This window comes from Empidonax traillii, unplaced genomic scaffold (genome assembly GCF_003031625.1).
Source record: "Empidonax traillii isolate 1590-97213 ecotype Southwest subspecies unplaced genomic scaffold, ASM303162v1 scaffold138:size3245559, whole genome shotgun sequence".
In the NCBI taxonomy this organism is placed as follows: Eukaryota; Metazoa; Chordata; class Aves; order Passeriformes; family Tyrannidae; genus Empidonax; species Empidonax traillii.
This window is the reverse complement of record NW_020955331.1, coordinates 987,735-999,866: the sequence shown is the minus strand read 5'-3', so window position 1 is coordinate 999,866 and position 12,132 is coordinate 987,735. Positions and strand designations below refer to the sequence as shown.

Here is a 12,132-nt window from a genome sequence, read left to right as displayed (position 1 = left end):
AGAGAAGATGATTTACATCAGTTGTTCTGCACCTCTTGCCCACCTCCAAGGGTGCTTCTGCTAGAACTCAGCTTGCAGTACAGCTGGGAGAGAGATGGCAGAGTATTCCTTCTAACCTTACAAACAGATACCCAGGCTATAGATCAGATCCCTCCTGGAACAACTTGTGAAAAGTAAACCAAAAGCTTTGGGCTACTCTACTGTTCAAGATACTGCTGTGAGACTATTGGACAGAAGATTCCTTGCTACATAATTGTCTACCTAGTTGATCTAATCTCTTAGCACTGCTCCTTTGCTTCCAATCCAGAAAAAGACTCTCTGTAAAAAAACCCCCAAACCAGTTTTCTTATTTTGGACAGACAATATGGAGACTTGGATACTGAGATCTTGGATGGCAAAAGTGTTGGAAAGCAAATAAGAATGTCATAGGCTCAAAGTTGCATCAAGAGCAGACAGGCATGTCTAAGTAGGTGGTAATTCTCTGGTGTCAGCAGGGTTAGTCAAGGATGTTCAGAGAAGGAAACCTGCACTCAAGTAATTTCTTTCCCTTTCATTACCACAAGAAATTTTGGATTAATTTGGTATATGAAGGACACTGGTTTGAGCTGTCAGAAAGGTTTATGTCAGAGCAGGGCAGACCAAAAATCAAGATGACAGTTGGCATTTCTTTACCAGGTCTTTCACATCATTTGAGGAAACTGCCCTGGATGCTATTTCAAGTCGAAAAGCACAGCAACTGAACACTGTGCTAGTCAACTAACTGTCAGTCCCTAGTATACACTAACCAGATTACTCCTGAGTTTGTGAAAACAACACCAAAGGCTTTCAGCCAAATACTATGTTTAAAAAAAGAAACAGCAGTTGACAAAAACAGCAAAACCCAAAGTGAATGGAGCTTTTGAAAAGAAGAGATTCACTTGGGCACACACAGCAGTAGCACAAATCCAGTGTCTTGTGACAGCGCTTAAGAATCAACAAGCAAAGCAGAACAGCAACAGCGGGAGAAACCAACTTGTCCAACCTCACTGTTTTCCTAGTGACACAGTTACATAAGAAATGTGCATTTATATAAACACACTGAATGTATAATAGATATTATATAACATGTCCATTCTCCAGTCAATAGCATCGTCTCTGTGTATGGACTCTCAGGCTGAAATCACAGTGGTTATGGAATATAGAGGAAAACCCAACATTATTCCAGGATCATTCTGTTCTGTAACTGTTCCATTCTGTTATGGGGATTTTCTTTCCATAACAGTGGAAAAGACCATGCTCCAGTGTTTCTCACAGTATTTTAAAAGGTCTGAGATCACCTGTACCAATGGTTGTTTCCCAGCATAACTGCTGAATTGCTCATTTCCATCCTAATACAAGTTACTTCCAACTTTCCTTTCTGAGGACCAGAAATTGCCATCTCCCCAGCAAGAACATCTGAACGCCCAAAGTAATCCGACCCTCATGTTTTGCCAAGCAATTCATGCAAAGTAAAACTGGTACAGGCCCACATCTTTCCATACGCAGCTTCCAATGTAATGGAGCTATGAGGAACAAAAGAAGGAAGGGCCATTCTTCATCAGACTCTAACTATGGACCAGACCCAGCTGAAAAGAGACAAGACAGCCTGGTATTAAAACATGGTTCTTGCACCTGAGTGATCCAACTTATGCAGGCAATAAGGACAAGTGCTGGTGGCCTCCTAATGAAAGGAACACGTTTTGTTGCTGGCACTGTGCTACTCTGCTGTGCAAAGTGGTCCCTCCCTACACACAGTCCCACACCAGCTTCCAAAGAGATGAGGGAGAAGGACAGAGGGACAGGGAGTGGCAGTGAAGGGTGGGGAACAAGGAAGTGATCTAGGGCTTACTGAGTCATCCTCTTTTTCAAAGTTTGTTGCTGGGGCAGCATAGCCCAGCTCTGCCCTACCTGCAAGTTTTCCTACGGAAAAGTTAATGTTGGCTCCTTCACATGCAGCATGAGTCCTGCCAGTTCCGCAAGGGCAGCTAAGGAGTCTTGCTGGAAATCTGGCCCCAGAGAGAAGCAGCAGTGGAAAGCAGCCATTTCAGAAGCACATTATTAAGCCATCAGACCAGTAGCTACAGGATCCCCATGGAAAAGTTGATCCAGGCACTTTGTATAATTACTTGAGCCCTCCCAGAGTCATTTATTCCCCTTTGTGGTTGGCAGGGAAAGTCAATATCTTCTGGAGCTGCAAAGTCATAGGGCTTTTTAAGAAGCCAGGTTTGTAGGTGAAGACATTTCCCTTTGCAAAACCTTTGCTGGAGCACACACTGCTCAGCAGCAGTCCAGGCTAATGCAGCAAGTTCAAATGAGCGTGGCATGCAGGCAAGTTTAAGCTTTCCATTTGCTTTACCTACATATGTTTTAACACTCACATTTTTAGATGAAGAGGCATAAAAATAGCTTAATTGTGCATACTGCCTACAGTACTGCTGGACTCCACCTGTGGGAAAAAACTGAAGTTTAAGTTTTATTAAAATTGCACATGTTTCCAGGAGGTTGCTAATTATCCTGCGTGTTTTACACAGTATTTCTGGCTCCAGAGTCTTTCTGCACTTTTCTGAAAGAAGCCCAACACAAAAATATTTGAGCTGAGATGTGGAATGTGTGACTGAAAACGAGGCACTCACTCCAGGGAACCCACTCTGACCCCACATATCCTTATTCTTATCAGGCTTTGGAAAACACTTTGAGGTCTGCTGGTGAGAAAATACTGCCTGGATACCAAAGACCTGTCTTTCCCATTTAGTTCTCCATCTTCCACGCACTCTAAACTCCTCTGCTTGCCTGGCATTTCTGGGACTACAGCTGGGTGTACAGCTGATTTTTTCAGGGCCTGATGTGTGAATTAAGTCACTGTGAGTACACTGTGGGTACAACCCTTTTAGCTACCAAACACTCACAGTCACACACTGCAAAGTGTCCTCAGGGATAGGGTGTTCTATACTTTAGGGTGGTTAATTCAAACCACCTTTTCTTTAAGACGCTCCATGCCTGCAGCTTGAGTTGGGGTATGTTCAGCACCCTGGAATAAACAAAAACAAAGCAGTCCATAGTCTCTCACAGAGAAGACAAACCACAAGATGGTTGGAAAGAAGGCCAATTTTTGAAAACAGCAGTTTTTACCTCTTCTGACCTAGATAGCTGACCACCACGAGCACAACCTCTAAGTGTTTTTCTTGTGCTTCCTGAACAAAGGCAGACAAATCCCCAGTGGCCATAAATCATCATTCTTCAGTGGTATCAGCTGGAGTTACTGACAGCTGGACTTGCCATGGCAGTGGTCTAAGAGGAGGAATGTGTTAGCTAGTGCCATGTATGGGACAAAAGGATCTTGTCAACACACTATATGCATGCTTCCCAACTTCCCACCATGCCTGGGCTCTCTGCTCTCTTCTGAGAACGTGACAAAATAAAAACAAAACAAGGCACCATTCCTTCTACCCCACATCCACAGTTTGTGAGGTCCTTGGTGCTATCATAGCACTGTTTCTGTGCAGAAACCCTGGAAACTGATCCACATGGGATTTTTTTTGCCTTACAGGCTTGACTAAATCAAGACTTACATCACAGTGCCTGGGCAAAGCCTGAAGGCATCAAGAGATACAGACTTTCTGCCTAGTAACCTTTGCTCCAGGTGTAACCAGTCATGCTGTTCATGTGTGTCTCATTTCTATCGGGAGTGTTTGGCTACTGCTTTCACCACTGCTCTGCCTTTCACCACTATAAAAGTTTCTTTATTAGCCAGGACATCACCTTAGAATAGGTACAGGATTCTGTTCTCTCACCAACGCTGGCCTTGGTATAAAACCACTCTTTCCCTAGGCTTTACAAGCAGGTCATCTGCAAAGACTGGTATCAGCTCTTTTTGCCACAGCACTGGAAGGCTCCCTTAGCTGGCAATACAGAAGGTTCTGCTCCTTCCTCAGGAAGACACTTTGCAGGATGAGCCTCCAGCTGTAGATAAAGCTGGTGTGCCAGAAGATGATGGTTTTGTTCCTGGACAAATAGATGGCCTCACAGTTGAGTGTATTAAACCAATTTGCTCAAATCAGTCCAGGATGTTCATCAGTCCATGCCTCTCCGTTCCACTGACATCTTATTAATCCACTAATTTTATCAGTAGTTATTTTTTGCTTTGTTGCTAATAACAGACCACAGATAAGCATCAAGTACTATCAGATGTCACAGCTCTGCAGTACCACACTAGAAGTCTGTGTCAGCCATGCTCTTTTCACATGATTTCTCTTGTAGGGACAGTTGCACTGGTCCCAGAGATGTGGCTGGGGGACAGATGGTTTAACCCAGGCTGCCTGGTTACTATCTCAGGGAGTCTTAAGCAGAAGCCATTAATGAGCCGTGTGATTTAATGGCATTTTAGGGTTTGTATAATGTGTGGTGGTTACTCCACATGGCTATTTGAAATAAAAACTTCAGTTTAGAAAATGTTTTCAGAAAGATTTAAGGAGGAAAATATTTTACCTTACTACAGATAAAATAAAAAATAAAAAATTGCTAATTACTCTGACAAGCCCCTGGAAAGCAGCAAGCTGACTTAGGCTGTTACTGTGTAGATGATAGTTGTGTTTAGGCATCTCTAAACGATGACAACATTTTCAAAGCTACTGCTCAAGCCTACTTCTGCAACAAGTAAAGGGCTCAAAATCACCATGCAAAGATGATCCTAGGGCTGGAAGCATGGAGGGAGCTTGAAGTCTATTCCCCAAAAGACAAAACTGCAGTGTAAAAGAAAGTGCAGTCCTAATGGCAGATATTTCACAAATACAACCAAGAGAAAAAGATGTAAAAGATCCCTCGGGAAGAAACTAGGAAGCATCTTAAACAGCTGATATAGAATGAGGGGAACCTCTGAAACTAATCTAAAGTAGTTTAATACACCTGTAATTCCATTTCTGTAAGCTGCAACTTTATAAATCTTTTTAACTATTCAGTGTCTATTGGATGTCACACTTATTTGCTGTAACCTGAATGCAGTTTGAATTAATGGCAATGATATTACGTCAAGGTACTCAGAGTGAAGTACCAGGAACCTCTAGAGATGCCCTCTGTCAATAATACACTGCTGCAGAGAAGAGAATGTGTTTTCCCTTAGCTCTTTTTGCTGGCCTAGTTGATGGTAAGGTGTAGAAGAGATAATCCAGCTAGGGTAAGCTCCCAGAATCCCAAGACCATGGCAATCCAGTCAGCTGAGCTCTCTGAACTCACTCCATGCAAGTCTCACCAAACAATTCCATTTCTCAGGAAAGTAAAACTAAGGCACAGTGAAGCAACCCAAGCTGAGCAAAAAACAGACACAAGGCAACAAAGAATTCAGAACAGAAGCCAGGGCTGTGAGATACGGGCCCAGAACAGTGTTCAAATAGTTTAGCTTCAGCTACCTTAAGTTAACTAGATTTCTTCTTTCCTTCCTGCTCCTTCAGGGCACTCTCAAGTGCTTTGGCATGCCTGAGGCCAGCAAGCAGACCTGCTGGATTATGGATCTAGGAGCTAAGGAAACACTGAGGGGAAGAACTGGCACGCACTTGAATGAACATAATGATAGTCTGTGCAGGAGGAGGAGAAAGCTATTTCCCAGCTGTCTCCTAGAGCCCTCTTGTTAGCCCTCTATAGAGGACAAGAGGTAACTCAAGTACCAGGAAAACATCTTGGGGGAACGTGGACAGAAAACCTCAGGGTTGAATGCAGCTCTAACAGCCTGGCCACACCACCCCAAATAGCTGGTGTCACAGAGGGGCACACAGTAACTCAACTGCCCTTACATACCCTATATGGGGCAAAAGCAGCACCACTGGGCCACCTTCCCATGCTGGGACCTCCTCCCTATGAAGCAGAGCAAGAGTTCCTTCTTTTGGCAGACTTGTGAAGGGCTCATTACATTTTCCTCTCCCTTTCCTACAGGTGCTCCATTTGGCACATAACAGCTGACATATCCCCTACACATGCACATGAGCTTTGTAAATCCTGTGTAGGAACACGTTAGCTCAGACATGCAAGATGAACTCAATTCATAATGGAAGAAGAGTGACCTAAGTACACATACACTTTTAAAGTCTTTGGCAAGGATTTCAGAGGATAGGGTAGTCTCTACCCTATGTCTTCATATGCCAGGATATTTTCCAAAATGACTTGTGGTTTAGATCCCATTCACTTCCTAAAAAACAGTATTTTTTCCACCAAAACGTTCTGGAAAAGAAATCTATTGCAGAAAGGGGCAGCTGCACCTTGCAGATATGCACAGCTGAATATCTTTTATGTAAGACTCCCCCTGACTGTGTGGAGAGCTGTTAAGATGTCAGATCATGGTTTGTTGCTCTCAGGGAGGCTGCTGCAGCACTCAGTCAGAACAAGTTTACGTCTTGGAGGAATTAATTTGTCTGAATAATGTCATCCTGGTTAAACAAAATGTTAGGGAAAATATTGCAGCGTTCTGGTGCACCTCCCTGAACTGATGCCTATATATGGGGATTAGCCAGCATGAAAGGGATCCTGCTGAGTCAAACTGGATTATAGCAGTATTATTTTATAGAGAAAGAAGAAAAGGGAAGGGAGGGAGGAGCTAGAGAAACCTTGCAAAAACATCAGCTGTTTGGCATATTAAAGCAAACAGCACAGATGTGAAAATGCTGCCCATTTACACAAGTGCATCAGAGCCAGGCCAGTTGATAGCAGCAACCAAAAATAAGTTTTTACCCCTTTTAGCCCTGCAGGCAACCCAACTCCCAGAAAGCAAGGTGGACTCCCACCCTTTCCCAGGCATCAGGAGATGTGTTGTCTGTGTTCCCATCAGGCACTAGTGCTGTGGTGGCATGCTGGTGGTAGTGATACTCCTCACATGGGGAGGATGTCCTGGAGAGCCTTGCCAGGCCTTCCCAATTGCCTGAACAGCACATAAGGGGGCAAATGAGTTCACAGACTCAGCTCTCAGAGCCCTTAGGGAGCTGGTGCAGATGACAGGAAGGGAAGACATGCAGTTTTCAATGAAGTCACAGAGGTGTCTCCATTTTTCACCACCAGGCACTCACACAGCCATTTATGTGGTGATTGTTCAATGCTGGCTGGAGATTCAGGACTGGTGGCAACTCATAAATGGGATGTGCCCTTGTATATCTTATTTGCAGAGCTGTATCTGCAGTGTGTTCTAAGAACATGCCTTGAGGGCTAATGTCCTCTCTCTCCCTCTCTCTCCAGCAAACAGCTTGACCTTAGAGTAATAGCATCAATTCCTCTGTCTGTCTCGCTCTGGCCCAACAAATATTTACCTGTGCTCACCCAGGAGAAAGCAAGAGATGCCGACACCAACCATCTGCACTCTGCAGTGCAAGGGCAGAAGACTAGGAGAACATGCTATATCTGAGGTCAGTGAACAGTGGGACTGTGCAAAGGACCTTAGGGTGGGTGAAGACAACTGCCCCACAATTATGTCACTGAAGGGCAGATCCTACTTAAGCAAATAAAAGCAGCAAAACTCAGGCAGTGGAAGAGGTGGCCCATGTTAGGCCAGAAAGATGCCACAGTAAGAGGCAAGACTTGTGCTTCTCTTTTCAGTGCATCTATTCAGCAATGCTGGTCTTGGTGCATCATAATTCCCATGCCTGCTCCTCCTGGGAAGTGTCAGTCTAACTGAGTGTGGTGGATTGTGCTAAAAGTTGTGCTTTACAACACTGAGCTGAAGACCGCTGTGGCAGCAGTGGAAAAACACTCCTCCATCCTCCACTGACCAATGCCAGAATACCCAGTGCAATGCTAAGTTAGTCACAGCTTACAAACACATGGTTTGAAAGGGAAAAATTCAAATGGATTTGAGTCATGGGAGTATAAAAAAATTCTCAAAAAACCAAATAGAACATATCAGTCATGTTGTAACTTAGAAAGCCAAAATTTCCTCCCAAAGACAGCAGTGAAACAGTTTCCAAGATTCCAGGACGCATCTCTGTCTGGAGCTAATTTAGGTATGTTTTTTAATCCAAGTTTCAAGCCCAGCAAAATCCATTTCTGACAACAAGAAGCCCTCCTGCCAGCCAGCCAGCCAGCCAGCGAGACCATACCACATCTCCCTAACCCACACCTTTTGCCCACAGGTAGCATTGTAGCCTGTACAGCTCACCCCTCCAGCATTGCCATGGTGACCACCACACACCTCCCATGGATGAAGACCCTTTTCCATCTCCTTTTTTAGTCAGCAGTATCAGCCCTGTGTTTTTCCAAGAGGGGAGCTGGAGCACGTTGGGAGCCTGTGGTGGGAAGACAGGCACAGTCCTGACCCACATCTTCCCAATGAACACTCTGTCAAAGTAAGACACACTCACATCTCTCCCTGCCCTTCTCTGGCCCTGCAGATCCCAGGGTATTTTCTGTGTGCTGACTTCAGCTGGAGTTGCAACAAGACCTCTTCCTGAGCAGCCTTTCCTCTCACATCCCCCTTACATCTCAGAAAGGCCAGTCTTGGCATAGTTTTGCCTCCAGTTAAGGCAGTTTCAGAACCTGGTTTCCACTCATCTGCAAGGCCCATGTCCTAACCACTTACATGTCATAAAATAATCTAAGCATATTGCATCTCTACTTTCTTTTTCCGACCATGCCAAAGAAAATGGTCAGAACTGCCTTTTCTGGTGGAGTCAGTTCTGAACAAGAGTGAATTAGAGCATGACTAAACAACCAGGCCACGCAGGAGCTATAGGTGGAGGAAAACCTACTTTCTAGGTACTCAGATGTGGCTTGCCTTAAATACACCGAGCAAAGGTGACACCAACACTGAGGTGATGGCAAGAGAGTTGTAGGTAGGGCTGGTTAAAATATTCTTCCCTAAGAGGTAATGAGTCTCCACCATCACTCCCAAGACACATGCACGTCAACCCAAGCATGTGGCTTGTAGCTAGATGAAGTTATCTGGAATGAATTCCATCACAAGCATCAAGCCCATTTAACAGAAATCCCCTTGTCTCCAAATCAGACAAAAATGTGCTCCCTTAAAGAAACAGCAGTAAAAAAAACCAAAATAACCCCCCACACTCTCTGTGTGTAAGCATCAGTAAACACTAAGTAGTTTAATACATTTTGCAAAAGTAAAACCAGAATAAATGCTTTTTCTCCAGCGCATAAGGAACAAATTATTACCTCATTGTCTTCAGTGATTATTCAAGCAATGCATTTAAACGTTCAGGGAGAAGAATGTTTGCTAAAATATTGTTATGTAACATGGGGAAAATGACTAATTCTGCCCTTGATCTTTTCCTATTTTGCTCCAAGTAAGAGTCACCAGAGCTTATCCTCTGGTCAAAGCAGCAGCACGACTGAATTCTGACCCAATTCCCCCAGTGGCTTTTACAGTGGGCCGATCCTATCCCAGGCAGCTGAGCTACTCCAGAATTACTGAGCATAACTGTCTTCTGAATCAGTCCTTCGGGGCCACATATTTCCAAAGACAGGTGGAATAAACAACACACACTTCTCCATGCTCCCTGCTGACGGAGGTCAGAGATCACTTCCTTCCAGTTCCTCAAGACTTCTGAGGACTCTAGAGCCTTACACATAAGCCAAGTGGGGCCAACTCCATCCAGCAGTTGTATGCACACTTTAGCAACTGCTGATTCACAGAAGGGGTTTTCTACATGAATTAGTCTCCTGACAGCAGATTCAGAAGTTATTGAAGACCTGTTCTGTGCATCTTTATTTCCAGTTCATTTGCATCAACAGTATACATAAAAGACAAATAGACCTGTCTGTTCTTACAGAAACCTACAAGAAGCAACCATTTTCTTACTCTAGTGGAAAAAAAAAAACAAAAAAAAAAAAAAAAAAAAAAAAAAAAAAAAAAAAAAAAACACAAAAAAAAAGAAATTTGAGATTGAAAAACTTTCAATGGCCTTTTTTAAGTTGTGACCCAACCCATTTTGTAATAGAGTGAAACCTGTCCACCATACACAGAATGAAGGTGACACTGACCCTGGGGGTCTAGTGTCAGAAGAGGTCTAGTCACACTGGTAAGAAAAAATGCTGTTTAAAGCTTCAGGAGTGCCTGTGAGTTCCCTTCCTAAATGAAAAATTGCATGGGAAATGTCCGACCCTGACACACTTTTGAGAATCAGCTATTCAGTAGTGGGGAGAAAAGAAAAAAAAAGAAAAATCTGTTCTTGGGGTTCCCATTCAAAGCTTTAAGATTCCATCTTTCAAAACCTGTGATTAAAGATTTTCATTTTGGGGGATAACTGGGATGAAAACAGAAATTGTCAATGATCTTCAGCTGAAATCCATCTTGCGCAACTTTGTCCCTGAGTCACTGGAGATGCAGAGGTGGGATTTAGGTCTCACAGGGCTGTGTTGCCCCATTAGGTGATGCAGTCCTCATCAGGCTGGGATTGTGTTTTTATCCTTCCTATAACCTCCAACAAGGAACATAATACTATGCATGATTATATAGTCTGGAGAAGTCTACATCTTGCTTAGCTTGGAGTTAAGAGGGAGAAAAGTTATTGAAATCAAGTATTTGGGATATATCCAGATATTTCCACAGCCAGAATCCAGCACCTTGGAGCCAACCCTATAACATTTTCCCCCTTTTCCAAAGACTGAGGTTCAAATACACTCATGAAGCTGTGTCACTGTGTTAACCTGTACTGGTGAGATTTACCCAATCTGCCACAGAGATCCTCCTAATCATCACCCACTGAACACCTGTTAAAGCAAGTCTGTTATTTTTAATTAACAGCTGAAGTAAAATTACCAGTTCAGTCCTCAGTGAGTTTGACTTGAATCCATACCCCTTCAGTAACAGAGAGGTCTCCTGTTAGTGGAGGAAATGCATCAGCCTGCTAAAGGATGGCGAGGCAGAAGGCCCCCGACCATACCAGAAATTTTCAGAAGGCAAACAAGGCTCTTTCTCCAGCTAGAGCACCAGGGCTTATTTTGCAATTAGAAAAGAAAAGATAAAGGGACAAGAAAATTTCCTGCTGTGATTGGGCATTTGCAATACAGTCCCTATAACTACATCTCATTCCTAGTGGTACCAGTCTACACAGTACTGGGTTATTATGCAGTGTCTTGGACTGCTTGGAGGTAATAAGCATTCACCGAAAATGGACTGCTATTAGCCACTGGCAAAAGCTGATTATAATAGTGCCAGCACTGGAATATGTTTTCCACCCATTTACAAGAGGAGTAAAATAACAGGAGAAAAAAAAATCACATTTGCCAATGTTTGGAGCGTAGTGTGCTCTACATACAATTATCAAGAGAATGACAGGAAATTGACCCATTTACTCAGAAAAGTTCCTATCGTGTTCTGCACTATTTCATTTCATGCCCATTTGAGAACAAGTCATTTCTCTTCAGGGCAGAAGATAAATTGTCAGCTCGTACACACATCTCTTTTCATTGCCAGGCACAAAAATATCACAAAGAAACATTTTCCTTCCCTCTGCTTAATTTTCTTCTTCTTCTTCATCTCCTCTAATAAATGGTGCTAACTATAAAAGTCAACGGACTGTAAATAAACTCAATTCTATTCCTACCTTACCCTATGATTGATTTTTGGACATAATGTATTCCACCCACAAGGTCTCTTGTCTGATTCAACCGCTTTTCTCAGTACCACAGAAAAAATCAGATAACAGCCTCGGTGGAATAGCTTTATGTAAAAACAGAAACATTTGGCAACTACAGTTTTCTTAATGGCACGCTGTAATACATGTTACACTGCATTAGGGCCCAGCAGACAGGCTTTGTGTCAGCACGAAGAGCGCGTGTCCTGCGGTGGGAGCTCTGTGCATTTAGGCAGAGGGGCTGCCAGCAGTGCCATTACAGAAACAGCAGCATGAAGCGGTGTTTGGATTATCCTATACACGCCTTGTATAGGGTGTGGAAAAGCTCCATCCATCTTCCCAGCTGAGCCCTTGGACTTACCCTGTCATCTGACCCAACCAGTTCTCCTCTCACACTGAACGTGCTTGAGGCTCACAACCATCAAACACCATTCTGGTCCTTAGCTGGTGTTTTTGTTCCTTCACACAAGTTTCTTGAAGTTTAAATTAGAGCAGCTCCCCAAACCCTGAGTTCACACAGCTTTTCCTGCAGATGGCATGTTGCCCAGCACAC

The 12,132-nt window shown here is 43.6% G+C and overlaps 1 protein-coding gene across 9 annotated transcripts in view; it reads right to left on the bottom strand.

The window, feature by feature from the left end:
- LPP (LIM domain containing preferred translocation partner in lipoma) overlaps positions 1-12,132 on the bottom strand; it is a 319,665-nt gene that overhangs the window by 16,252 nt on the left and 291,281 nt on the right. The window lies entirely within an intron of this gene.